Source organism: Chiloscyllium punctatum, chromosome 5 (genome assembly GCF_047496795.1).
Source record: "Chiloscyllium punctatum isolate Juve2018m chromosome 5, sChiPun1.3, whole genome shotgun sequence".
Taxonomy (NCBI): Eukaryota; Metazoa; Chordata; class Chondrichthyes; order Orectolobiformes; family Hemiscylliidae; genus Chiloscyllium; species Chiloscyllium punctatum.
This window is the reverse complement of record NC_092743.1, coordinates 41,533,586-41,558,853: the sequence shown is the minus strand read 5'-3', so window position 1 is coordinate 41,558,853 and position 25,268 is coordinate 41,533,586. Positions and strand designations below refer to the sequence as shown.

Here is a 25,268-nt window from a genome sequence, read left to right as displayed (position 1 = left end):
CCTTGAAAGGATCACACCGGTGGTGGGTGAGTCGCCTGAGGTCAGCGGGCACGTCCTGGACGTGTTTGGAGGCAACTTGAACCAGTCGGTAAGCTGCGGCCCAAACCCTAACCTGACATGTACACGAAGCTGCGAGTCAGGTACTGTACCGGCAGAATCTGGCAGTTTCGGATCAGCACTCGAGACGATTTCTTCATGCCAGCACAGGCCGAAGCTGTGGAGATCAGCCAGTGGCTCAGGATCTGCCAGAGTGACAGATTTTCAGGGAGGCAACGGCGTCGCATTAGTGGAGGAGCGCGGCAAAGCATCAGCAAGGGAGAGCCACTGCTGGGCTCTCCTTCGATAGCTCAGCTGGTAGAGCGGAGGACTGTAGTGTGTCGCAAACCTGTCATCCTTAGGTCGCCGGTTCAATTCCGGCTCGAAGGAGCCCCCCACCCTGCTGCTTTTTGCAAACAGTCAGCATCCACCAGCACGCGGGCCACAGCAACACAGATGAGCTGAAAAGGCGACACGTCGGCACACGCCCTTCCCCCTCTGCAACCAGCCAGCCAGCTGTCTCCTTGCTGCGGCTGCAGCTGACGGCCAGCAGGGTGCCTCGTTTTCGACACAAACGCATGAAAGCACTTTGTGCTCACTGCAACCAAATGAAGTCTTCTATCAGTCAGGCGGGGCCCTGCGACGTCACCTCACGCTCGTGGTGGCTGCGCCAAGGCTGAAGTCGTTTCCACCTCCAATCAGCAATCGCCATCGCCTCAGCACTTCTTTCCTCGTCCACGGGGCCTTCCGCCTCGCCTGAGTCCACCAGCTGCCGCTGCCGCTCCTCCGACAAGTTGGTTCTTTCAGCGAGACAGGCATCAGCAATGTTTGGTCTCAGCCGTCCGACGGGTGAGAGGATTTCCTGCACATCCTGGAGCGTGGCTGCTCAGGATCCACTGCGGAAGGAGCGAAAGCGTGGCCGGCTCACCTACCGGGGGATTAGTTCAACTGTTGGAGCGCACGCGTGAGGTAGTGGGATCGATGCCCGCATTCTCCACTTGCTTTTAAAACTGCGAGTGCACCCACTCACTCAGCTGGTCTGCAGCAGACGGAATACCGTTTGCGTACGCCGCCTCCCTGAGAGTGGTCCCGAAAGATCAAAAGCTTCACGCGTGAGCGACAGGCAGGTCCTGCTGTTTCAGGGTGCAGCGTAGGAAGGAAGTCGAGCTGCGCAGTGAAGGGAAACGCCTGCGGCGTTGATGTTTTTTCCCTGCGGGGTGCAAGTCAGCACCTTGAAAGGATCACACCGGTGGTGGGTGAGTCGCCTGAGGTCAGCGGGCACGTCCTGGACGTGTTTGGAGGCAACTTGAACCAGTCGGTAAGCTGCGGCCCAAACCCTAACCTGACATGTACACGAAGCTGCGAGTCAGGTACGTACCGGCAGAATCTGGCAGTTTCGGATCAGCACTCGAGACGATTTCTTCATGCCAGCACAGGCCGAAGCTGTGGAGATCAGCCAGTGGCTCAGGATCTGCCAGAGTGACAGATTTTCAGGGAGGCAACGGCGTCGCATTAGTGGAGGAGCGCGGCAAAGCATCAGCAAGGGAGAGCCTCTACTGGGCTCTCCTTCGATAGCTCAGCTGGTAGAGCGGAGGACTGTAGTGTGTCGCAAACCTGTCATCCTTAGGTCGCCGGTTCAATTCCGGCTCGAAGTAGCCCCCCACCCTGCTGCTTTTTGCAAACAGTCAGCATCCACCAGCACGCGGGCCACAGCAACACAGATGAGCTGAAAAGGCGACACGTCGGCACACGCCCTTCCCCCTCTGCAACCAGCCAGCCAGCTGTCTCCTTGCAGCGGCTGCAGCTGACGGCCAGCAGGGTGCCTCGTTTTCGACACAAACGCATGAAAGCACTTTGTGCTCACTGCAACCAAATGAAGTCTTCTATCAGTCAGGCGGGGCCCTGCGACGTCACCTCACGCTCGTGGTGGCTGCGCCAAGGCTGAAGTCGTTTCCACCTCCAATCAGCAATCGCCATCGCCTCAGCACTTCTTTCCTCGTCCACGGGGCCTTCCGCCTCGCCTGAGTCCACCAGCTGCCGCTGCCGCTCCTCCGACAAGTTGGTTCTTTCAGCGAGACAGGCATCAGCAATGTTTGGTCTCAGCCGTCCGACGGGTGAGAGGATTTCCTGCACATCCTGGAGCGTGGCTGCTCAGGATCCACTGCGGAAGGAGCGAAAGCGTGGCCGGCTCACCTACCGGGGGATTAGTTCAACTGTTGGAGCGCACGCGTGAGGTAGTGGGATCGATGCCCGCATTCTCCACTTGCTTTTAAAACTGCGAGTGCACCCACTCACTCAGCTGGTCTGCAGCAGACGGAATACCGTTTGCGTACGCCGCCTCCCTGAGAGTGGTCCCGAAAGATCAAAAGCTTCACGCGTGAGCGACAGGCAGGTCCTGCTGTTTCAGGGTGCAGCGTAGGAAGGAAGTCGAGCTGCGCAGTGAAGGGAAACGCCTGCGGCGTTGATGTTTTTTCCCTGCGGGGTGCAAGTCAGCACCTTGAAAGGATCACACCGGTGGTGGGTGAGTCGCCTGAGGTCAGCGGGCACGTCCTGGACGTGTTTGGAGGCAACTTGAACCAGTCGGTAAGCTGCGGCCCAAACCCTAACCTGACATGTACACGAAGCTGCGAGTCAGGTACTGTACCGGCAGAATCTGGCAGTTTCGGATCAGCACTCGAGACGATTTCTTCATGCCAGCACAGGCCGAAGCTGTGGAGATCACCCAGTGGCTCAGGATCTGCCAGAGTGACAGATTTTCAGGGAGGCAACGGCGTCGCATTAGTGGAGGAGCGCGGCAAAGCATCAGCAAGGGAGAGCCACTGCTGGGCTCTCCTTCGATAGCTCAGCTGGTAGAGCGGAGGACTGTAGTGTGTCGCAAACCTGTCATCCTTAGGTCGCCGGTTCAATTCCGGCTCGAAGGCGCCCCCCACCCTGCTGCTTTTTGCAAACAGTCAGCATCCACCAGCACGCGGGCCACAGCAACACAGATGAGCTGAAAAGGCGACACGTCGGCACACGCCCTTCCCCCTCTGCAACCAGCCAGCCAGCTGTCTCCTTGCTGCGGCTGCAGCTGACGGCCAGCAGGGTGCCTCGTTTTCGACACAAACGCATGAAAGCACTTTGTGCTCACTGCAACCAAATGAAGTCTTCTATCAGTCAGGCGGGGCCCTGCGACGTCACCTCACGCTCGTGGTGGCTGCGCCAAGGCTGAAGTCGTTTCCACCTCCAATCAGCAATCGCCATCGCCTCAGCACTTCTTTCCTCGTCCACGGGGCCTTCCGCCTCGCCTGAGTCCACCAGCTGCCGCTGCCGCTCCTCCGACAAGTTGGTTCTTTCAGCGAGACAGGCATCAGCAATGTTTGGTCTCAGCCGTCCGACGGGTGAGAGGATTTCCTGCACATCCTGGAGCGTGGCTGCTCAGGATCCACTGCGGAAGGAGCGAAAGCGTGGCCGGCTCACCTACCGGGGGATTAGTTCAACTGTTGGAGCGCACGCGTGAGGTAGTGGGATCGATGCCCGCATTCTCCACTTGCTTTTAAAACTGCGAGTGCACCCACTCACTCAGCTGGTCTGCAGCAGACGGAATACCGTTTGCGTACGCCGCCTCCCTGAGAGTGGTCCCGAAAGATCAAAAGCTTCACGCGTGAGCGACAGGCAGGTCCTGCTGTTTCAGGGTGCAGCGTAGGAAGGAAGTCGAGCTGCGCAGTAAAGGGAAACGCCTGCGGCGTTGATGTTTTTTCCCTGCGGGGTGCAAGTCAGCACCTTGAAAGGATCACACCGGTGGTGGGTGAGTCGCCTGAGGTCAGCGGGCACGTCCTGGACGTGTTTGGAGGCAACTTGAACCAGTCGGTAAGCTGCGGCCCAAACCCTAACCTGACATGTACACGAAGCTGCGAGTCAGGTACTGTACCGGCAGAATCTGGCAGTTTCGGATCAGCACTCGAGACGATTTCTTCATGCCAGCACAGGCCGAAGCTGTGGAGATCAGCCAGTGGCTCAGGATCTGCCAGAGTGACAGATTTTCAGGGAGGCAACGGCGTCGCATTAGTGGAGGAGCGCGGCAAAGCATCAGCAAGGGAGAACCTCTGCTGGGCTCTCCTTCGATAGCTCAGCTGGTAGAGCGGAGGACTGTAGTGTGTCGCAAACCTGTCATCCTTAGGTCGCCGGTTCAATTCCGGCTCGAAGGAGCCCCCCACCCTGCTGCTTTTTGCAAACAGTCAGCATCCACCAGCACGCGGGCCACAGCAACACAGATGAGCTGAAAAGGCGACACGTCGGCACACGCCCTTCCCCCTCTGCAACCAGCCAGCCAGCTGTCTCCTTGCTGCGGCTGCAGCTGACGGCCAGCAGGGTGCCTCGTTTTCGACACAAACGCATGAAAGCACTTTGTGCTCACTGCAACCAAATGAAGTCTTCTATCAGTCAGGCGGGGCCCTGCGACGTCACCTCACGCTCGTGGTGGCTGCGCCAAGGCTGAAGTCGTTTCCACCTCCAATCAGCAATCGCCATCGCCTCAGCACTTCTTTCCTCGTCCACGGGGCCTTCCGCCTCGCCTGAGTCCACCAGCTGCCGCTGCCGCTCCTCCGACAAGTTGGTTCTTTCAGCGAGACAGGCATCAGCAATGTTTGGTCTCAGCCGTCCGACGGGTGAGAGGATTTCCTGCACATCCTGGAGCGTGGCTGCTCAGGATCCACTGCGGAAGGAGCGAAAGCGTGGCCGGCTCACCTACCGGGGGATTAGTTCAACTGTTGGAGCGCACGCGTGAGGTAGTGGGATCGATGCTCGCATTCTCCACTTGCTTTTAAAACTGCGAGTGCACCCACTCACTCAGCTGGTCTGCAGCAGACGGAATACCGTTTGCGTACGCCGCCTCCCTGAGAGTGGTCCCGAAAGATCAAAAGCTTCACGCGTGAGCGACAGGCAGGTCCTGCTGTTTCAGGGTGCAGCGTAGGAAGGAAGTCGAGCTGCGCAGTGAAGGGAAACGCCTGCGGCGTTGATGTTTTTTCCCTGCGGGGTGCAAGTCAGCACCTTGAAAGGATCACACCGGTGGTGGGTGAGTTGCCTGAGGTCAGCGGGCACGTCCTGGACGTGTTTGGAGGCAACTTGAACCAGTCGGTAAGCTGTGGCCCAAACCCTAACCTGACATGTACACGAAGCTGCGAGTCAGGTATTGTACCGGCAGAATCTGGCAGTTTCGGATCAGCACTCGAGACGATTTCTTCATGCCAGCACAGGCCGAAGCTGTGGAGATCAACCAGTGGCTCAGGATCTGCCAGAGTGACAGATTTTCAGGGAGGCAACGGCGTCGCATTAGTGGAGGAGCGCGGCAAAGCATCAGCAAGGGAGAGCCACTGCTGGGCTCTCCTTCGATAGCTTAGCTGGTAGAGCGGAGGACTGTAGTGTGTCGCAAACCTGTCATCCTTAGGTCGCCGGTTCCATTCCGGCTCGAAGTAGCCCCCCACCCTGCTGCTTTTTGCAAACAGTCAGCATCCACCAGCACGCGGGCCACAGCAACACAGATGAGCTGAAAAGGCGACACGTCGGCACACGCCCTTCCCCCTCTGCAACCAGCCAGCCAGCTGTCTCCTTGCTGCGGCTGCAGCTGACGGCCAGCAGGGTGCCTCGTTTTCGACACAAACGCATGAAAGCACTTTGTGCTCACTGCAACCAAATGAAGTCTTCTATCAGTCAGGCGGGGCCCTGCGACGTCACCTCACGCTCGTGGTGGCTGCGCCAAGGCTGAAGTCGTTTCCACCTCCAATCAGCAATCGCCATCGCCTCAGCACTTCTTTCCTCGTCCACGGGGCCTTCCGCCTCGCCTGAGTCCACCAGCTGCCGCTGCCGCTCCTCCGACAAGTTGGTTCTTTCAGCGAGACAGGCATCAGCACTGTTTGGTCTCAGCCGTCCGACGGGTGAGAGGATTTCCTGCACATCCTGGAGCGTGGCTGCTCAGGATCCACTGCGGAAGGAGCGAAAGCGTGGCCGGCTCACCTACCGGGGGATTAGTTCAACTGTTGGAGCGCACGCGTGAGGTAGTGGGATCGATGCTCGCATTCTCCACTTGCTTTTAAAACTGCGAGTGCACCCACTCACTCAGCTGGTCTGCAGCAGACGGAATACCGTTTGCGTACGCCGCCTCCCTGAGAGTGGTCCCGAAAGATCAAAAGCTTCACGCGTGAGCGACAGGCAGGTCCTGCTGTTTCAGGGTGCAGCGTAGGAAGGAAGTCGAGCTGCGCAGTGAAGGGAAACGCCTGCGGCGTTGATGTTTTTTCCCTGCGGGGTGCAAGTCAGCACCTTGAAAGGATCACACCGGTGGTGGGTGAGTCGCCTGAGGTCAGCGGGCACGTCCTGGACGTGTTTGGAGGCAACTTGAACCAGTCGGTAAGCTGCAGCCCAAACCCTAACCTGACATGTACACGAAGCTGCGAGTCAGGTACTGTACCGGCAGAATCTGGCAGTTTCGGATCAGCACTCGAGACGATTTCTTCATGCCAGCACAGGCCGAAGCTGTGGAGATCAGCCAGTGGCTCAGGATCTGCCAGAGTGACAGATTTTCAGGGAGGCAACGGCGTCGCATTAGTGGAGGAGCGCGGCAAAGCATCAGCAAGGGAGAGCCTCTGCTGGGCTCTCCTTCGATAGCTCAGCTGGTAGAGCGGAGGACTGTAGTGTGTCGCAAACCTGTCATCCTTAGGTCGCCGGCTCGAAGGAGCCCCCCACCCTGCTGCTTTTTGCAAACAGTCAGCATCCACCAGCACGCGGGCCACAGCAACACAGATGAGCTGAAAAGGCGACACGTCGGCACACGCCCTTCCCCCTCTGCAACCAGCCAGCCAGCTGTCTCCTTGCTGCGGCTGCAGCTGACGGCCAGCAGGGTGCCTCGTTTTCGACACAAACGCATGAAAGCACTTTGTGCTCACTGCAACCAAATGAAGTCTTCTATCAGTCAGGCGGGGCCCTGCGACGTCACCTCACGCTCGTGGTGGCTGCGCCAAGGCTGAAGTCGTTTCCACCTCCAATCAGCAATCGCCATCGCCTCAGCACTTCTTTCCTCGTCCACGGGGCCTTCCGCCTCGCCTGAGTCCACCAGCTGCCGCTGCCGCTCCTCCGACAAGTTGGTTCTTTCAGCGAGACAGGCATCAGCAATGTTTGGTCTCAGCCGTCCGACGGGTGAGAGGATTTCCTGCACATCCTGGAGCGTGGCTGCTCAGGATCCACTGCGGAAGGAGCGAAAGCGTGGCCGGCTCACCTACCGGGGGATTAGTTCAACTGTTGGAGCGCACGCGTGAGGTAGTGGGATCGATGCCCGCATTCTCCACTTGCTTTTAAAACTGCGAGTGCACCCACTCACTCAGCTGGTCTGCAGCAGACGGAATACCGTTTGCGTACGCCGCCTCCCTGAGAGTGGTCCCGAAAGATCAAAAGCTTCACGCGTGAGCGACAGGCAGGTCCTGCTGTTTCAGGGTGCAGCGTAGGAAGGAAGTCGAGCTGCGCAGTGAAGGGAAACGCCTGCGGCGTTGATGTTTTTTCCCTGCGGGGTGCAAGTCAGCACCTTGAAAGGATCACACCGGTGGTGGGTGAGTCGCCTGAGGTCAGCGGGCACGTCCTGGACGTGTTTGGAGGCAACTTGAACCAGTCGGTAAGCTGCGGCCCAAACCCTAACCTGACATGTACACGAAGCTGCGAGTCAGGTACTGTACCGGCAGAATCTGGCAGTTTCGGATCAGCACTCGAGACGATTTCTTCATGCCAGCACAGGCCGAAGCTGTGGAGATCAGCCAGTGGCTCAGGATCTGCCAGAGTGACAGATTTTCAGGGAGGCAACGGCGTCGCATTAGTGGAGGAGCGCGGCAAAGCATCAGCAAGGGAGTGCCACGGCTGGGCTCTCCTTCGATAGCTCAGCTGGTAGAGCGGAGGACTGTAGTGTGTCGCAAACCTGTCATCCTTAGGTCGCCGGTTCAATTCCGGCTCGAAGTAGCCCCCCACCCTGCTGCTTTTTGCAAACAGTCAGCATCCACCAGCACGCGGGCCACAGCAACACAGATGAGCTGAAAAGGCGACACGTCGGCACACGCCCTTCCCCCTCTGCAACCAGCCAGCCAGCTGTCTCCTTGCTGCGGCTGCAGCTGACGGCCAGCAGGGTGCCTCGTTTTCGACACAAACGCATGAAAGCACTTTGTGCTCACTGCAACCAAATGAAGTCTTCTATCAGTCAGGCGGGGCCCTGCGACGTCACCTCACGCTCGTGGTGGCTGCGCCAAGGCTGAAGTCGTTTCCACCTCCAATCAGCAATCGCCATCGCCTCAGCACTTCTTTCCTCGTCCACGGGGCCTTCCGCCTCGCCTGAGTCCACCAGCTGCCGCTGCCGCTCCTCCGACAAGTTGGTTCTTTCAGCGAGACAGGCATCAGCAATGTTTGGTCTCAGCCGTCCGACGGGTGAGAGGATTTCCTGCACATCCTGGAGCGTGGCTGCTCAGGATCCACTGCGGAAGGAGCGAAAGCGTGGCCGGCTCACCTACCGGGGGATTAGTTCAACTGTTGGAGCGCACGCGTGAGGTAGTGGGATCGATGCCCGCATTCTCCACTTGCTTTTAAAACTGCGAGTGCACCCACTCACTCAGCTGGTCTGCAGCAGACGGAATACCGTTTGCGTACGCCGCCTCCCTGAGAGTGGTCCCGAAAGATCAAAAGCTTCACGCGTGAGCGACAGGCAGGTCCTGCTGTTTCAGGGTGCAGCGTAGGAAGGAAGTCGAGCTGCGCAGTGAAGGGAAACGCCTGCGGCGTTGATGTTTTTTCCCTGCGGGGTGCAAGTCAGCACCTTGAAAGGATCACACCGGTGGTGGGTGAGTCGCCTGAGGTCAGCGGGCACGTCCTGGACGTGTTTGGAGGCAACTTGAACCAGTCGGTAAGCTGCGGCCCAAACCCTAACCTGACATGTACACGAAGCTGCGAGTCAGGTACTGTACCGGCAGAATCTGGCAGTTTCGGATCAGCACTCGAGACGATTTCTTCATGCCAGCACAGGCCGAAGCTGTGGAGATCAACCAGTGGCTCAGGATCTGCCAGAGTGACAGATTTTCAGGGAGGCAACGGCGTCGCATTAGTGGAGGAGCGCGGCAAAGCATCAGCAAGGGAGAGCCACTGCTGGGCTCTCCTTCGATAGCTTAGCTGGTAGAGCGGAGGACTGTAGTGTGTCGCAAACCTGTCATCCTTAGGTCGCCGGTTCCATTCCGGCTCGAAGTAGCCCCCCACCCTGCTGCTTTTTGCAAACAGTCAGCATCCACCAGCACGCGGGCCACAGCAACACAGATGAGCTGAAAAGGCGACACGTCGGCACACGCCCTTCCCCCTCTGCAACCAGCCAGCCAGCTGTCTCCTTGCTGCGGCTGCAGCTGACGGCCAGCAGGGTGCCTCGTTTTCGACACAAACGCATGAAAGCACTTTGTGCTCACTGCAACCAAATGAAGTCTTCTATCAGTCAGGCGGGGCCCTGCGACGTCACCTCACGCTCGTGGTGGCTGCGCCAAGGCTGAAGTCGTTTCCACCTCCAATCAGCAATCGCCATCGCCTCAGCACTTCTTTCCTCGTCCACGGGGCCTTCCGCCTCGCCTGAGTCCACCAGCTGCCGCTGCCGCTCCTCCGACAAGTTGGTTCTTTCAGCGAGACAGGCATCAGCACTGTTTGGTCTCAGCCGTCCGACGGGTGAGAGGATTTCCTGCACATCCTGGAGCGTGGCTGCTCAGGATCCACTGCGGAAGGAGCGAAAGCGTGGCCGGCTCACCTACCGGGGGATTAGTTCAACTGTTGGAGCGCACGCGTGAGGTAGTGGGATCGATGCTCGCATTCTCCACTTGCTTTTAAAACTGCGAGTGCACCCACTCACTCAGCTGGTCTGCAGCAGACGGAATACCGTTTGCGTACGCCGCCTCCCTGAGAGTGGTCCCGAAAGATCAAAAGCTTCACGCGTGAGCGACAGGCAGGTCCTGCTGTTTCAGGGTGCAGCGTAGGAAGGAAGTCGAGCTGCGCAGTGAAGGGAAACGCCTGCGGCGTTGATGTTTTTTCCCTGCGGGGTGCAAGTCAGCACCTTGAAAGGATCACACCGGTGGTGGGTGAGTCGCCTGAGGTCAGCGGGCACGTCCTGGACGTGTTTGGAGGCAACTTGAACCAGTCGGTAAGCTGCAGCCCAAACCCTAACCTGACATGTACACGAAGCTGCGAGTCAGGTACTGTACCGGCAGAATCTGGCAGTTTCGGATCAGCACTCGAGACGATTTCTTCATGCCAGCACAGGCCGAAGCTGTGGAGATCAGCCAGTGGCTCAGGATCTGCCAGAGTGACAGATTTTCAGGGAGGCAACGGCGTCGCATTAGTGGAGGAGCGCGGCAAAGCATCAGCAAGGGAGAGCCTCTGCTGGGCTCTCCTTCGATAGCTCAGCTGGTAGAGCGGAGGACTGTAGTGTGTCGCAAACCTGTCATCCTTAGGTCGCCGGCTCGAAGGAGCCCCCCACCCTGCTGCTTTTTGCAAACAGTCAGCATCCACCAGCACGCGGGCCACAGCAACACAGATGAGCTGAAAAGGCGACACGTCGGCACACGCCCTTCCCCCTCTGCAACCAGCCAGCCAGCTGTCTCCTTGCTGCGGCTGCAGCTGACGGCCAGCAGGGTGCCTCGTTTTCGACACAAACGCATGAAAGCACTTTGTGCTCACTGCAACCAAATGAAGTCTTCTATCAGTCAGGCGGGGCCCTGCGACGTCACCTCACGCTCGTGGTGGCTGCGCCAAGGCTGAAGTCGTTTCCACCTCCAATCAGCAATCGCCATCGCCTCAGCACTTCTTTCCTCGTCCACGGGGCCTTCCGCCTCGCCTGAGTCCACCAGCTGCCGCTGCCGCTCCTCCGACAAGTTGGTTCTTTCAGCGAGACAGGCATCAGCAATGTTTGGTCTCAGCCGTCCGACGGGTGAGAGGATTTCCTGCACATCCTGGAGCGTGGCTGCTCAGGATCCACTGCGGAAGGAGCGAAAGCGTGGCCGGCTCACCTACCGGGGGATTAGTTCAACTGTTGGAGCGCACGCGTGAGGTAGTGGGATCGATGCCCGCATTCTCCACTTGCTTTTAAAACTGCGAGTGCACCCACTCACTCAGCTGGTCTGCAGCAGACGGAATACCGTTTGCGTACGCCGCCTCCCTGAGAGTGGTCCCGAAAGATCAAAAGCTTCACGCGTGAGCGACAGGCAGGTCCTGCTGTTTCAGGGTGCAGCGTAGGAAGGAAGTCGAGCTGCGCAGTGAAGGGAAACGCCTGCGGCGTTGATGTTTTTTCCCTGCGGGGTGCAAGTCAGCACCTTGAAAGGATCACACCGGTGGTGGGTGAGTCGCCTGAGGTCAGCGGGCACGTCCTGGACGTGTTTGGAGGCAACTTGAACCAGTCGGTAAGCTGCGGCCCAAACCCTAACCTGACATGTACACGAAGCTGCGAGTCAGGTACTGTACCGGCAGAATCTGGCAGTTTCGGATCAGCACTCGAGACGATTTCTTCATGCCAGCACAGGCCGAAGCTGTGGAGATCAGCCAGTGGCTCAGGATCTGCCAGAGTGACAGATTTTCAGGGAGGCAACGGCGTCGCATTAGTGGAGGAGCGCGGCAAAGCATCAGCAAGGGAGTGCCACGGCTGGGCTCTCCTTCGATAGCTCAGCTGGTAGAGCGGAGGACTGTAGTGTGTCGCAAACCTGTCATCCTTAGGTCGCCGGTTCAATTCCGGCTCGAAGTAGCCCCCCACCCTGCTGCTTTTTGCAAACAGTCAGCATCCACCAGCACGCGGGCCACAGCAACACAGATGAGCTGAAAAGGCGACACGTCGGCACACGCCCTTCCCCCTCTGCAACCAGCCAGCCAGCTGTCTCCTTGCTGCGGCTGCAGCTGACGGCCAGCAGGGTGCCTCGTTTTCGACACAAACGCATGAAAGCACTTTGTGCTCACTGCAACCAAATGAAGTCTTCTATCAGTCAGGCGGGGCCCTGCGACGTCACCTCACGCTCGTGGTGGCTGCGCCAAGGCTGAAGTCGTTTCCACCTCCAATCAGCAATCGCCATCGCCTCAGCACTTCTTTCCTCGTCCACGGGGCCTTCCGCCTCGCCTGAGTCCACCAGCTGCCGCTGCCGCTCCTCCGACAAGTTGGTTCTTTCAGCGAGACAGGCATCAGCAATGTTTGGTCTCAGCCGTCCGACGGGTGAGAGGATTTCCTGCACATCCTGGAGCGTGGCTGCTCAGGATCCACTGCGGAAGGAGCGAAAGCGTGGCCGGCTCACCTACCGGGGGATTAGTTCAACTGTTGGAGCGCACGCGTGAGGTAGTGGGATCGATGCCCGCATTCTCCACTTGCTTTTAAAACTGCGAGTGCACCCACTCACTCAGCTGGTCTGCAGCAGACGGAATACCGTTTGCGTACGCCGCCTCCCTGAGAGTGGTCCCGAAAGATCAAAAGCTTCACGCGTGAGCGACAGGCAGGTCCTGCTGTTTCAGGGTGCAGCGTAGGAAGGAAGTCGAGCTGCGCAGTGAAGGGAAACGCCTGCGGCGTTGATGTTTTTTCCCTGCGGGGTGCAAGTCAGCACCTTGAAAGGATCACACCGGTGGTGGGTGAGTCGCCTGAGGTCAGCGGGCACGTCCTGGACGTGTTTGGAGGCAACTTGAACCAGTCGGTAAGCTGCGGCCCAAACCCTAACCTGACATGTACACGAAGCTGCGAGTCAGGTACTGTACCGGCAGAATCTGGCAGTTTCGGATCAGCACTCGAGACGATTTCTTCATGCCAGCACAGGCCGAAGCTGTGGAGATCAGCCAGTGGCTCAGGATCTGCCAGAGTGACAGATTTTCAGGGAGGCAACGGCGTCGCATTAGTGGAGGAGCGCGGCAAAGCATCAGCAAGGGAGAGCCACTGCTGGGCTCTCCTTCGATAGCTCAGCTGGTAGAGCGGAGGACTGTAGTGTGTCGCAAACCTGTCATCCTTAGGTCGCCGGTTCAATTCCGGCTCGAAGGAGCCCCCCACCCTGCTGCTTTTTGCAAACAGTCAGCATCCACCAGCACGCGGGCCACAGCAACACAGATGAGCTGAAAAGGCGACACGTCGGCACACGCCCTTCCCCCTCTGCAACCAGCCAGCCAGCTGTCTCCTTGCTGCGGCTGCAGCTGACGGCCAGCAGGGTGCCTCGTTTTCGACACAAACGCATGAAAGCACTTTGTGCTCACTGCAACCAAATGAAGTCTTCTATCAGTCAGGCGGGGCCCTGCGACGTCACCTCACGCTCGTGGTGGCTGCGCCAAGGCTGAAGTCGTTTCCACCTCCAATCAGCAATCGCCATCGCCTCAGCACTTCTTTCCTCGTCCACGGGGCCTTCCGCCTCGCCTGAGTCCACCAGCTGCCGCTGCCGCTCCTCCGACAAGTTGGTTCTTTCAGCGAGACAGGCATCAGCAATGTTTGGTCTCAGCCGTCCGACGGGTGAGAGGATTTCCTGCACATCCTGGAGCGTGGCTGCTCAGGATCCACTGCGGAAGGAGCGAAAGCGTGGCCGGCTCACCTACCGGGGGATTAGTTCAACTGTTGGAGCGCACGCGTGAGGTAGTGGGATCGATGCCCGCATTCTCCACTTGCTTTTAAAACTGCGAGTGCACCCACTCACTCAGCTGGTCTGCAGCAGACGGAATACCGTTTGCGTACGCCGCCTCCCTGAGAGTGGTCCCGAAAGATCAAAAGCTTCACGCGTGAGCGACAGGCAGGTCCTGCTGTTTCAGGGTGCAGCGTAGGAAGGAAGTCGAGCTGCGCAGTGAAGGGAAACGCCTGCGGCGTTGATGTTTTTTCCCTGCGGGGTGCAAGTCAGCACCTTGAAAGGATCACACCGGTGGTGGGTGAGTCGCCTGAGGTCAGCGGGCACGTCCTGGACGTGTTTGGAGGCAACTTGAACCAGTCGGTAAGCTGCGGCCCAAACCCTAACCTGACATGTACACGAAGCTGCGAGTCAGGTACTGTACCGGCAGAATCTGGCAGTTTCGGATCAGCACTCGAGACGATTTCTTCATGCCAGCACAGGCCGAAGCTGTGGAGATCAGCCAGTGGCTCAGGATCTGCCAGAGTGACAGATTTTCAGGGAGGCAACGGCGTCGCATTAGTGGAGGAGCGCGGCAAAGCATCAGCAAGGGAGAGCCTCTACTGGGCTCTCCTTCGATAGCTCAGCTGGTAGAGCGGAGGACTGTAGTGTGTCGCAAACCTGTCATCCTTAGGTCGCCGGTTCAATTCCGGCTCGAAGGAGCCCCCCACCCTGCTGCTTTTTGCAAACAGTCAGCATCCACCAGCACGCGGGCCACAGCAACACAGATGAGCTGAAAAGGCGACACGTCGGCACACGCCCTTCCCCCTCTGCAACCAGCCAGCCAGCTGTCTCCTTGCTGCGGCTGCAGCTGACGGCCAGCAGGGTGCCTCGTTTTCGACACAAACGCATGAAAGCACTTTGTGCTCACTGCAACCAAATGAAGTCTTCTATCAGTCAGGCGGGGCCCTGCGACGTCACCTCACGCTCGTGGTGGCTGCGCCAAGGCTGAAGTCGTTTCCACCTCCAATCAGCAATCGCCATCGCCTCAGCACTTCTTTCCTCGTCCACGGGGCCTTCCGCCTCGCCTGAGTCCACCAGCTGCCGCTGCCGCTCCTCCGACAAGTTGGTTCTTTCAGCGAGACAGGCATCAGCAATGTTTGGTCTCAGCCGTCCGACGGGTGAGAGGATTTCCTGCACATCCTGGAGCGTGGCTGCTCAGGATCCACTGCGGAAGGAGCGAAAGCGTGGCCGGCTCACCTACCGGGGGATTAGTTCAACTGTTGGAGCGCACGCGTGAGGTAGTGGGATCGATGCCCGCATTCTCCACTTGCTTTTAAAACTGCGAGTGCACCCACTCACTCAGCTGGTCTGCAGCAGACGGAATACCGTTTGCGTACGCCGCCTCCCTGAGAGTGGTCCCGAAAGATCAAAAGCTTCACGCGTGAGCGACAGGCAGGTCCTGCTGTTTCAGGGTGCAGCGTAGGAAGGAAGTCGAGCTGCGCAGTGAAGGGAAACGCCTGCGGCGTTGATGTTTTTTCCCTGCGGGGTGCAAGTCAGCACCTTGAAAGGATCACACCGGTGGTGGGTGAGTCGCCTGAGGTCAGCGGGCACGTCCTGGACGTGTTTGGAGGCAACTTGAACCAGTCGGTAAGCTGCGGCCCAAACCCTAACCTGACATGTACACGAAGCTGCGAGTCAGGTACTGTACCGGCAGAATCTGGCAGTTTCGGATCAGCACTCGAGACGATTTCTTCATGCCAGCACAGGCCGAAGCTGTGGAGATCAGCCAGTGGCTCAGGATCTGCCAGAGTGACAGATTTTCAGGGAGGCAACGGCGTCGCATTAGTGGAGGAGCGCGGCAAAGCATCAGCAAGGGAGAGCCTCTACTGGGCTCTCCTTCGATAGCTCAGCTGGTAGAGCGGAGGACTGTAGTGTGTCGCAAACCTGTCATCCTTAGGTCGCCGGTTCAATTCCGGCTCGAAGTAGCCCCCCACCCTGCTGCTTTTTGCAAACAGTCAGCATCCACCAGCACGCGGGCCACAGCAACACAGATGAGCTGAAAAGGCGACACGTCGGCACACGCCCTTCCCCCTCTGCAACCAGCCAGCCAGCTGTCTCCTTGCTGCGGCTGCAGCTGACGGCCAGCAGGGTGCCTCGTTTTCGACACAAACGCATGAAAGCACTTTGTGCTCACTGCAACCAAATGAAGTCTTCTATCAGTCAGGCGGGGCCCTGCGACGTCACCTCACGCTCGTGGTGGCTGCGCCAAGGCTGAAGTCGTTTCCACCTCCAATCAGCAATCGCCATCGCCTCAGCACTTCTTTCCTCGTCCACGGGGCCTTCCGCCTCGCCTGAGTCCACCAGCTGCCGCTGCCGCTCCTCCGACAAGTTGGTTCTTTCAGCGAGACAGGCATCAGCACTGTTTGGTCTCAGCCGTCCGACGGGTGAGAGGATTTCCTGCACATCCTGGAGCGTGGCTGCTCAGGATCCACTGCGGAAGGAGCGAAAGCGTGGCCGGCTCACCTACCGGGGGATTAGTTCAACTGTTGGAGCGCACGCGTGAGGTAGTGGGATCGATGCTCGCATTCTCCACTTGCTTTTAAAACTGCGAGTGCACCCACTCACTCAGCTGGTCTGCAGCAGACGGAATACCGTTTGCGTACGCCGCCTCCCTGAGAGTGGTCCCGAAAGATCAAAAGCTTCACGCGTGAGCGACAGGCAGGTCCTGCTGTTTCAGGGTGCAGCGTAGGAAGGAAGTCGAGCTGCGCAGTGAAGGGAAACGCCTGCGGCGTTGATGTTTTTTCCCTGCGGGGTGCAAGTCAGCACCTTGAAAGGATCACACCGGTGGTGGGTGAGTCGCCTGAGGTCAGCGGGCACGTCCTGGACGTGTTTGGAGGCAACTTGAACCAGTCGGTAAGCTGCGGCCCAAACCCTAACCTGACATGTACACGAAGCTGCGAGTCAGGTACTGTACCGGCAGAATCTGGCAGTTTCGGATCAGCACTCGAGACGATTTCTTCATGCCAGCACAGGCCGAAGCTGTGGAGATCAGCCAGTGGCTCAGGATCTGCCAGAGTGACAGATTTTCAGGGAGGCAACGGCGTCGCATTAGTGGAGGAGCGCGGCAAAGCATCAGCAAGGGAGAGCCACTGCTGGGCTCTCCTTCGATAGCTCAGCTGGTAGAGCGGAGGACTGTAGTGTGTCGCAAACCTGTCATCCTTAGGTCGCCGGTTCAATTCCGGCTCGAAGGAGCCCCCCACCCTGCTGCTTTTTGCAAACAGTCAGCATCCACCAGCACGCGGGCCACAGCAACACAGATGAGCTGAAAAGGCGACACGTCGGCACACGCCCTTCCCCCTCTGCAACCAGCCAGCCAGCTGTCTCCTTGCTGCGGCTGCAGCTGACGGCCAGCAGGGTGCCTCGTTTTCGACACAAACGCATGAAAGCACTTTGTGCTCACTGCAACCAAATGAAGTCTTCTATCAGTCAGGCGGGGCCCTGCGACGTCACCTCACGCTCGTGGTGGCTGCGCCAAGGCTGAAGTCGTTTCCACCTCCAATCAGCAATCGCCATCGCCTCAGCACTTCTTTCCTCGTCCACGGGGCCTTCCGCCTCGCCTGAGTCCACCAGCTGCCGCTGCCGCTCCTCCGACAAGTTGGTTCTTTCAGCGAGACAGGCATCAGCACTGTTTGGTCTCAGCCGTCCGACGGGTGAGAGGATTTCCTGCACATCCTGGAGCGTGGCTGCTCAGGATCCACTGCGGAAGGAGCGAAAGCGTGGCCGGCTCACCTACCGGGGGATTAGTTCAACTGTTGGAGCGCACGCGTGAGGTAGTGGGATCGATGCTCGCATTCTCCACTTGCTTTTAAAACTGCGAGTGCACCCACTCACTCAGCTGGTCTGCAGCAGACGGAATACCGTTTGCGTACGCCGCCTCCCTGAGAGTGGTCCCGAAAGATCAAAAGCTTCACGCGTGAGCGACAGGCAGGTCCTGCTGTTTCAGGGTGCAGCGTAGGAAGGAAGTCGAGCTGCGCAGTGAAGGGAAACGCCTGCGGCGTTGATGTTTTTTCCCTGCGGGGTGCAAGTCAGCACCTTGAAAGGATCACACCGGTGGTGGGTGAGTCGCCTGAGGTCAGCGGGCACGCCCTGGACGTGTTTGGAGGCAACTTGAACCAGTCGGTAAGCTGCGGCCCAAACCCTAACCTGACATGTACACGAAGCTGCGAGTCAGGTACTGTACCGGCAGAATCTGGCAGTTTCGGATCAGCACTCGAGACGATTTCTTCATGCCAGCACAGGCCGAAGCTGTGGAGATCAGCCAGTGGCTCAGGATCTGCCAGAGTGACAGATTTTCAGGGAGGCAACGGCGTCGCATTAGTGGAGGAGCGCGGCAAAGCATCAGCAAGGGAGAGCCACTGCTGGACTCTCCTTCGATAGCTCAGCTGGTAGAGCGGAGGACTGTAGTGTGTCGCAAACCTGTCATCCTTAGGTCGCCGGTTCAATTCCGGCTCGAAGGAGCCCCCCACCCTGCTGCTTTTTGCAAACAGTCAGCATCCACCAGCACGCGGGCCACAGCAACACAGATGAGCTGAAAAGGCGACACGTCGGCACACGCCCTTCCCCCTCTGCAACCAGCCAGCCAGCTGTCTCCTTGCTGCGGCTGCAGCTGACGGCCAGCAGGGTGCCTCGTTTTCGACACAAACGCATGAAAGCACTTTGTGCTCACTGCAACCAAATGAAGTCTTCTATCAGTCAGGCGGGGCCCTGCGACGTCACCTCACGCTCGTGGTGGCTGCGCCAAGGCTGAAGTCGTTTCCACCTCCAATCAGCAATCGCCATCGCCTCAGCACTTCTTTCCTCGTCCACGGGGCCTTCCGCCTCGCCTGAGTCCACCAGCTGCCGCTGCCGCTCCTCCGACAAGTTGGTTCTTTCAGCGAGACAGGCATCAGCAATGTTTGGTCTCAGCCGTCCGACGGGTGAGAGGATTTCCTGCACATCCTGGAGCGTGGCTGCTCAGGATCCACTGCGGAAGGAGCGAAAGCGTGGCCGGCTCACCTACCGGGGGATTAGTTCAACTGTTGGAGCGCACGCGTGAGGTAGTGGGATCGATGCTCGCATTCTCCACTTGCTTTTAAAACTGCGAGTGCACCCACTCACTCAGCTGGTCTGCAGCAGACGGAATACCGTTTGCGTACGCCGCCTCCCTGAGAGTGGTCCCGAAAGATCAAAAGCTTCACGCGTGAGCGACAGGCAGGTCCTGCTGTTTCAGGGTGCAGCGTAGGAAGGAAGTCGAGCTGCGCAGTGAAGGGAAACGCCTGCGGCGTTGATGTTTTTTCCCTGCGGGGTGCAAGTCAGCACCTTGAAAGGATCACACCGGTGGTGGGTGAGTTGCCTGAGGTCAGCGGGCACGTCCTGGACGTGTTTGGAGGCAACTTGAACCAGTCGGTAAGCTGTGGCCCAAACCCTAACCTGACATGTACACGAAGCTGCGAGTCAGGTACTGTACCGGCAGAATCTGGCAGTTTCGGATCAGCACTCGAGACGATTTCTTCATGCCAGCACAGGCCGAAGCTGTGGAGATCAACCAGTGGCTCAGGATCTGCCAGAGTGACAGATTTTCAGGGAGGCAACGGCGTCGCATTAGTGGAGGAGCGCGGCAAAGCATCAGCAAGGGAGAGCCACTGCTGGGCTCTCCTTCGATAGCTTAGCTGGTAGAGCGGAGGACTGTAGTGTGTCGCAAACCTGTCATCCTTAGGTCGCCGGTTCAATTCCGGCTCGAAGTAGCCCCCCACCCTGCTGCTTTTTGCAAACAGTCAGCATCCACCAGCACGCGGGCCACAGCAACACAGATGAGCTGAAAAGGCGACACGTCGGCACACGCCCTTCCCCCTCTGCAACCAGCCAGCCAGCTGTCTCCTTGCTGCGGCTGCAGCTGACGGCCAGCAGGGTGCCTCGTTTTCGACACAAACGCATGAAAGCACTTTGTGCTCACTGCAACCAAATGAAGTCTTCTATCAGTCAGGCGGGGCCCTGCGACGTCACCTCACGCTCGTGGTGGCTGCGCCAAGGCTGAAGTCGTTTCCACCTCCAATCAGCAATCGCCATCGCCTCAGCACTTCTTTCCTCGTCCACGGGGCCTTCCGCCTCGCCTGAGTCCACCAGCTGCCGCTGCCGCTCCTCCGACAAGTTGGTTCTTTCAGCGAGACAGGCATCAGCACTGTTTGGTCTCAGCCGTCCGACGGGTGAGAGGATTTCCTGCACATCCTGGAGCGTGGCTGCTCAGGATCCACTGCGGAAGGAGCGAAAGCGTGGCCGGCTCACCTACCGGGGGATTAGTTCAACTGTTGGAGCGCACGCGTGAGGTAGTGGGATCGATGCTCGCATTCTCCACTTGCTTTTAAAACTGCGAGTGCACCCACTCACTCAGCTGGTCTGCAGCAGACGGAATACCGTTTGCGTACGCCGCCTCCCTGAGAGTGGTCCCGAAAGATCAAAAGCTTCACGCGTGAGCGACAGGCAGGTCCTGCTGTTTCAGGGTGCAGCGTAGGAAGGAAGTCGAGCTGCGCAGTGAAGGGAAACGCCTGCGGCGTTGATGTTTTTTCCCTGCGGGGTGCAAGTCAGCACCTTGAAAGGATCACACCGGTGGTGGGTGAGTCGCCTGAGGTCAGCGGGCACGTCCTGGACGTGTTTGGAGGCAACTTGAACCAGTCGGTAAGCTGCGGCCCAAACCCTAACCTGACATGTACACGAAGCTGCGAGTCAGGTACTGTACCGGCAGAATCTGGCAGTTTCGGATCAGCACTCGAGACGATTTCTTCATGCCAGCACAGGCCGAAGCTGTGGAGATCAGCCAGTGGCTCAGGATCTGCCAGAGTGACAGATTTTCAGGGAGGCAACGGCGTCGCATTAGTGGAGGAGCGCGGCAAAGCATCAGCAAGGGAGAGCCTCTACTGGGCTCTCCTTCGATAGCTCAGCTGGTAGAGCGGAGGACTGTAGTGTGTCGCAAACCTGTCATCCTTAGGTCGCCGGTTCAATTCCGGCTCGAAGTAGCCCCCCACCCTGCTGCTTTTTGCAAACAGTCAGCATCCACCAGCACGCGGGCCACAGCAACACAGATGAGCTGAAAAGGCGACACGTCGGCACACGCCCTTCCCCCTCTGCAACCAGCCAGCCAGCTGTCTCCTTGCTGCGGCTGCAGCTGACGGCCAGCAGGGTGCCTCGTTTTCGACACAAACGCATGAAAGCACTTTGTGCTCACTGCAACCAAATGAAGTCTTCTATCAGTCAGGCGGGGCCCTGCGACGTCACCTCACGCTCGTGGTGGCTGCGCCAAGGCTGAAGTCGTTTCCACCTCCAATCAGCAATCGCCATCGCCTCAGCACTTCTTTCCTCGTCCACGGGGCCTTCCGCCTCGCCTGAGTCCACCAGCTGCCGCTGCCGCTCCTCCGACAAGTTGGTTCTTTCAGCGAGACAGGCATCAGCAATGTTTGGTCTCAGCCGTCCGACGGGTGAGAGGATTTCCTGCACATCCTGGAGCGTGGCTGCTCAGGATCCACTGCGGAAGGAGCGAAAGCGTGGCCGGCTCACCTACCGGGGGATTAGTTCAACTGTTGGAGCGCACGCGTGAGGTAGTGGGATCGATGCTCGCATTCTCCACTTGCTTTTAAAACTGCGAGTGCACCCACTCACTCAGCTGGTCTGCAGCAGACGGAATACCGTTTGCGTACGCCGCCTCCCTGAGAGTGGTCCCGAAAGATCAAAAGCTTCACGCGTGAGCGACAGGCAGGTCCTGCTGTTTCAGGGTGCAGCGTAGGAAGGAAGTCGAGCTGCGCAGTGAAGGGAAACGCCTGCGGCGTTGATGTTTTTTCCCTGCGGGGTGCAAGTCAGCACCTTGAAAGGATCACACCGGTGGTGGGTGAGTCGCCTGAGGTCAGCGGGCACGTCCTGGACGTGTTTGGAGGCAACTTGAACCAGTCGGTAAGCTGCGGCCCAAACCCTAACCTGACATGTACACGAAGCTGCGAGTCAGGTACTGTACCGGCAGAATCTGGCAGTTTCGGATCAGCACTCGAGACGATTTCTTCATGCCAGCACAGGCCGAAGCTGTGGAGATCAGCCAGTGGCTCAGGATCTGCCAGAGTGACAGATTTTCAGGGAGGCAACGGCGTCGCATTAGTGGAGGAGCGCGGCAAAGCATCAGCAAGGGAGAGCCTCTACTGGGCTCTCCTTCGATAGCTCAGCTGGTAGAGCGGAGGACTGTAGTGTGTCGCAAACCTGTCATCCTTAGGTCGCCGGTTCAATTCCGGCTCGAAGTAGCCCCCCACCCTGCTGCTTTTTGCAAACAGTCAGCATCCACCAGCACGCGGGCCACAGCAACACAGATGAGCTGAAAAGGCGACACGTCGGCACACGCCCTTCCCCCTCTGCAACCAGCCAGCCAGCTGTCTCCTTGCTGCGGCTGCAGCTGACGGCCAGCAGGGTGCCTCGTTTTCGACACAAACGCATGAAAGCACTTTGTGCTCACTGCAATCAAATGAAGTCTTCTATCAGTCAGGCGGGGCCCTGCGACGTCACCTCACGCTCGTGGTGGCTGCGCCAAGGCTGAAGTCGTTTCCACCTCCAATCAGCAATCGCCATCGCCTCAGCACTTCTTTCCTCGTCCACGGGGCCTTCCGCCTCGCCTGAGTCCACCAGCTGCCGCTGCCGCTCCTCCGACAAGTTGGTTCTTTCAGCGAGACAGGCATCAGCACTGTTTGGTCTCAGCCGTCCGACGGGTGAGAGGATTTCCTGCACATCCTGGAGCGTGGCTGCTCAGGATCCACTGCGGAAGGAGCGAAAGCGTGGCCGGCTCACCTACTGGGGGATTAGTTCAACTGTTGGAGCGCACGCGTGAGGTAGTGGGATCGATGCTCGCATTCTCCACTTGCTTTTAAAACTGCGAGTGCACCCACTCACTCAGCTGGTCTGCAGCAGACGGAATACCGTTTGCGTACGCCGCCTCCCTGAGAGTGGTCCCGAAAGATCAAAAGCTTCACGCGTGAGCGACAGGCAGGTCCTGCTGTTTCAGGGTGCAGCGTAGGAAGGAAGTCGAGCTGCGCAGTGAAGGGAAACGCCTGCGGCGTTGATGTTTTTTCCCTGCGGGGTGCAAGTCAGCACCTTGAAAGGATCACACCGGTGGTGGGTGAGTCGCCTGAGGTCAGCGGGCACGTCCTGGACGTGTTTGGAGGCAACTTGAACCAGTCGGTAAGCTGCGGCCCAAACCCTAACCTGACATGTACACGAAGCTGCGAGTCAGGTACTGTACCGGCAGAATCTGGCAGTTTCGGATCAGCACTCGAGACGATTTCTTCATGCCAGCACAGGCCGAAGCTGTGGAGATCAGCCAGTGGCTCAGGATCTGCCAGAGTGACAGATTTTCAGGGAGGCAACGGCGTCGCATTAGTGGAGGAGCGCGGCAAAGCATCAGCAAGGGAGAGCCACTGCTGGACTCTCCTTCGATAGCTCAGCTGGTAGAGCGGAGGACTGTAGTGTGTCGCAAACCTGTCATCCTTAGGTCGCCGGTTCAATTCCGGCTCGAAGAAGCCCCCCACCCTGCTGCTTTTTGCAAACAGTCAGCATCCACCAGCACGCGGGCCACAGCAACACAGATGAGCTGAAAAGGCGACACGTCGGCACACGCCCTTCCCCCTCTGCAACCAGCCAGCCAGCTGTCTCCTTGCTGCGGCTGCAGCTGACGGCCAGCAGGGTGCCTCGTTTTCGACACAAACGCATGAAAGCACTTTGTGCTCACTGCAACCAAATGAAGTCTTCTATCAGTCAGGCGGGGCCCTGCGACGTCACCTCACGCTCGTGGTGGCTGCGCCAAGGCTGAAGTCGTTTCCACCTCCAATCAGCAATCGCCATCGCCTCAGCACTTCTTTCCTCGTCCACGGGGCCTTCCGCCTCGCCTGAGTCCACCAGCTGCCGCTGCCGCTCCTCCGACAAGTTGGTTCTTTCAGCGAGACAGGCATCAGCACTGTTTGGTCTCAGCCGTCCGACGGGTGAGAGGATTTCCTGCACATCCTGGAGCGTGGCTGCTCAGGATCCACTGCGGAAGGAGCGAAAGCGTGGCCGGCTCACCTACCGGGGGATTAGTTCAACTGTTGGAGCGCACGCGTGAGGTAGTGGGATCGATGCTCGCATTCTCCACTTGCTTTTAAAACTGCGAGTGCACCCACTCACTCAGCTGGTCTGCAGCAGACGGAATACCGTTTGCGTACGCCGCCTCCCTGAGAGTGGTCCCGAAAGATCAAAAGCTTCACGCGTGAGCGACAGGCAGGTCCTGCTGTTTCAGGGTGCAGCGTAGGAAGGAAGTCGAGCTGCGCAGTGAAGGGAAACGCCTGCGGCGTTGATGTTTTTTCCCTGCGGGGTGCAAGTCAGCACCTTGAAAGGATCACACCGGTGGTGGGTGAGTCGCCTGAGGTCAGCGGGCACGTCCTGGACGTGTTTGGAGGCAACTTGAACCAGTCGGTAAGCTGCAGCCCAAACCCTAACCTGACATGTACACGAAGCTGCGAGTCAGGTACTGTACCGGCAGAATCTGGCAGTTTCGGATCAGCACTCGAGACGATTTCTTCATGCCAGCACAGGCCGAAGCTGTGGAGATCAGCCAGTGGCTCAGGATCTGCCAGAGTGACAGATTTTCAGGGAGGCAACGGCGTCGCATTAGTGGAGGAGCGCGGCAAAGCATCAGCAAGAGAGGGCCTCTGCTGGGCTCTCCTTCGATAGCTCAGCTGGTAGAGCGGAGGACTGTAGTGTGTCGCAAACCTGTCATCCTTAGGTCGCCGGTTCAATTCCGGCTCGAAGTAGCCCCCCACCCTGCTGCTTTTTGCAAACAGTCAGCATCCACCAGCACGCGGGCCACAGCAACACAGATGAGCTGAAAAGGCGACACGTCGGCACACGCCCTTCCCCCTCTGCAACCAGCCAGCCAGCTGTCTCCTTGCTGCGGCTGCAGCTGACGGCCAGCAGGGTGCCTCGTTTTCGACACAAACGCATGAAAGCACTTTGTGCTCACTGCAACCAAATGAAGTCTTCTATCAGTCAGGCGGGGCCCTGCGACGTCACCTCACGCTCGTGGTGGCTGCGCCAAGGCTGAAGTCGTTTCCACCTCCAATCAGCAATCGCCATCGCCTCAGCACTTCTTTCCTCGTCCACGGGGCCTTCCGCCTCGCCTGAGTCCACCAGCTGCCGCTGCCGCTCCTCCGACAAGTTGGTTCTTTCAGCGAGACAGGCATCAGCACTGTTTGGTCTCAGCCGTCCGACGGGTGAGAGGATTTCCTGCACATCCTGGAGCGTGGCTGCTCAGGATCCACTGCGGAAGGAGCGAAAGCGTGGCCGGCTCACCTACCGGGGGATTAGTTCAACTGTTGGAGCGCACGCGTGAGGTAGTGGGATCGATGCTCGCATTCTCCACTTGCTTTTAAAACTGCGAGTGCACCCACTCACTCAGCTGGTCTGCAGCAGACGGAATACCGTTTGCGTACGCCGCCTCCCTGAGAGTGGTCCCGAAAGATCAAAAGCTTCACGCGTGAGCGACAGGCAGGTCCTGCTGTTTCAGGGTGCAGCGTAGGAAGGAAGTCGAGCTGCGCAGTGAAGGGAAACGCCTGCGGCGTTGAT

General features: G+C 58.7%; 18 non-coding genes across 18 annotated transcripts; all 18 read left to right on the top strand.

The window, feature by feature from the left end:
• Positions 1 to 336: 336 nt before the first annotated feature.
• Positions 337 to 426, top strand: trnay-gua (transfer RNA tyrosine (anticodon GUA)). Its single transcript is given in 2 exon segments — positions 337 to 373; positions 391 to 426. It is a non-coding gene; the product is annotated as a tRNA-Tyr (tRNA).
• A 1,175-nt stretch (positions 427 to 1,601) lies between these two features.
• Positions 1,602 to 1,691, top strand: trnay-gua (transfer RNA tyrosine (anticodon GUA)). The gene is given in 2 exon segments: positions 1,602 to 1,638; positions 1,656 to 1,691. It is a non-coding gene; the product is annotated as a tRNA-Tyr (tRNA).
• Positions 1,692 to 2,867: 1,176 nt separating this feature from the next.
• On the top strand, positions 2,868 to 2,957 carry trnay-gua (transfer RNA tyrosine (anticodon GUA)). Its single transcript is given in 2 exon segments — positions 2,868 to 2,904; positions 2,922 to 2,957. It is a non-coding gene; the product is annotated as a tRNA-Tyr (tRNA).
• Positions 2,958 to 4,133: 1,176 nt separating this feature from the next.
• On the top strand, positions 4,134 to 4,223 carry trnay-gua (transfer RNA tyrosine (anticodon GUA)). The gene is given in 2 exon segments: positions 4,134 to 4,170; positions 4,188 to 4,223. It is a non-coding gene; the product is annotated as a tRNA-Tyr (tRNA).
• A 1,176-nt stretch (positions 4,224 to 5,399) lies between these two features.
• Positions 5,400 to 5,489, top strand: trnay-gua (transfer RNA tyrosine (anticodon GUA)). The gene is given in 2 exon segments: positions 5,400 to 5,436; positions 5,454 to 5,489. It is a non-coding gene; the product is annotated as a tRNA-Tyr (tRNA).
• Positions 5,490 to 7,920: 2,431 nt separating this feature from the next.
• On the top strand, positions 7,921 to 8,010 carry trnay-gua (transfer RNA tyrosine (anticodon GUA)). The gene is given in 2 exon segments: positions 7,921 to 7,957; positions 7,975 to 8,010. It is a non-coding gene; the product is annotated as a tRNA-Tyr (tRNA).
• Positions 8,011 to 9,186: 1,176 nt separating this feature from the next.
• trnay-gua (transfer RNA tyrosine (anticodon GUA)) lies at positions 9,187 to 9,276 on the top strand. The gene is given in 2 exon segments: positions 9,187 to 9,223; positions 9,241 to 9,276. It is a non-coding gene; the product is annotated as a tRNA-Tyr (tRNA).
• Positions 9,277 to 11,707: 2,431 nt separating this feature from the next.
• Positions 11,708 to 11,797, top strand: trnay-gua (transfer RNA tyrosine (anticodon GUA)). The gene is given in 2 exon segments: positions 11,708 to 11,744; positions 11,762 to 11,797. It is a non-coding gene; the product is annotated as a tRNA-Tyr (tRNA).
• A 1,176-nt stretch (positions 11,798 to 12,973) lies between these two features.
• trnay-gua (transfer RNA tyrosine (anticodon GUA)) lies at positions 12,974 to 13,063 on the top strand. Its single transcript is given in 2 exon segments — positions 12,974 to 13,010; positions 13,028 to 13,063. It is a non-coding gene; the product is annotated as a tRNA-Tyr (tRNA).
• Positions 13,064 to 14,239: 1,176 nt separating this feature from the next.
• trnay-gua (transfer RNA tyrosine (anticodon GUA)) lies at positions 14,240 to 14,329 on the top strand. The gene is given in 2 exon segments: positions 14,240 to 14,276; positions 14,294 to 14,329. It is a non-coding gene; the product is annotated as a tRNA-Tyr (tRNA).
• A 1,176-nt stretch (positions 14,330 to 15,505) lies between these two features.
• On the top strand, positions 15,506 to 15,595 carry trnay-gua (transfer RNA tyrosine (anticodon GUA)). Its single transcript is given in 2 exon segments — positions 15,506 to 15,542; positions 15,560 to 15,595. It is a non-coding gene; the product is annotated as a tRNA-Tyr (tRNA).
• A 1,176-nt stretch (positions 15,596 to 16,771) lies between these two features.
• On the top strand, positions 16,772 to 16,861 carry trnay-gua (transfer RNA tyrosine (anticodon GUA)). Its single transcript is given in 2 exon segments — positions 16,772 to 16,808; positions 16,826 to 16,861. It is a non-coding gene; the product is annotated as a tRNA-Tyr (tRNA).
• A 1,176-nt stretch (positions 16,862 to 18,037) lies between these two features.
• On the top strand, positions 18,038 to 18,127 carry trnay-gua (transfer RNA tyrosine (anticodon GUA)). The gene is given in 2 exon segments: positions 18,038 to 18,074; positions 18,092 to 18,127. It is a non-coding gene; the product is annotated as a tRNA-Tyr (tRNA).
• Positions 18,128 to 19,303: 1,176 nt separating this feature from the next.
• On the top strand, positions 19,304 to 19,393 carry trnay-gua (transfer RNA tyrosine (anticodon GUA)). The gene is given in 2 exon segments: positions 19,304 to 19,340; positions 19,358 to 19,393. It is a non-coding gene; the product is annotated as a tRNA-Tyr (tRNA).
• Positions 19,394 to 20,569: 1,176 nt separating this feature from the next.
• trnay-gua (transfer RNA tyrosine (anticodon GUA)) lies at positions 20,570 to 20,659 on the top strand. Its single transcript is given in 2 exon segments — positions 20,570 to 20,606; positions 20,624 to 20,659. It is a non-coding gene; the product is annotated as a tRNA-Tyr (tRNA).
• Positions 20,660 to 21,835: 1,176 nt separating this feature from the next.
• Positions 21,836 to 21,925, top strand: trnay-gua (transfer RNA tyrosine (anticodon GUA)). The gene is given in 2 exon segments: positions 21,836 to 21,872; positions 21,890 to 21,925. It is a non-coding gene; the product is annotated as a tRNA-Tyr (tRNA).
• Positions 21,926 to 23,101: 1,176 nt separating this feature from the next.
• Positions 23,102 to 23,191, top strand: trnay-gua (transfer RNA tyrosine (anticodon GUA)). The gene is given in 2 exon segments: positions 23,102 to 23,138; positions 23,156 to 23,191. It is a non-coding gene; the product is annotated as a tRNA-Tyr (tRNA).
• Positions 23,192 to 24,367: 1,176 nt separating this feature from the next.
• trnay-gua (transfer RNA tyrosine (anticodon GUA)) lies at positions 24,368 to 24,457 on the top strand. Its single transcript is given in 2 exon segments — positions 24,368 to 24,404; positions 24,422 to 24,457. It is a non-coding gene; the product is annotated as a tRNA-Tyr (tRNA).
• Positions 24,458 to 25,268: the final 811 nt, after the last annotated feature.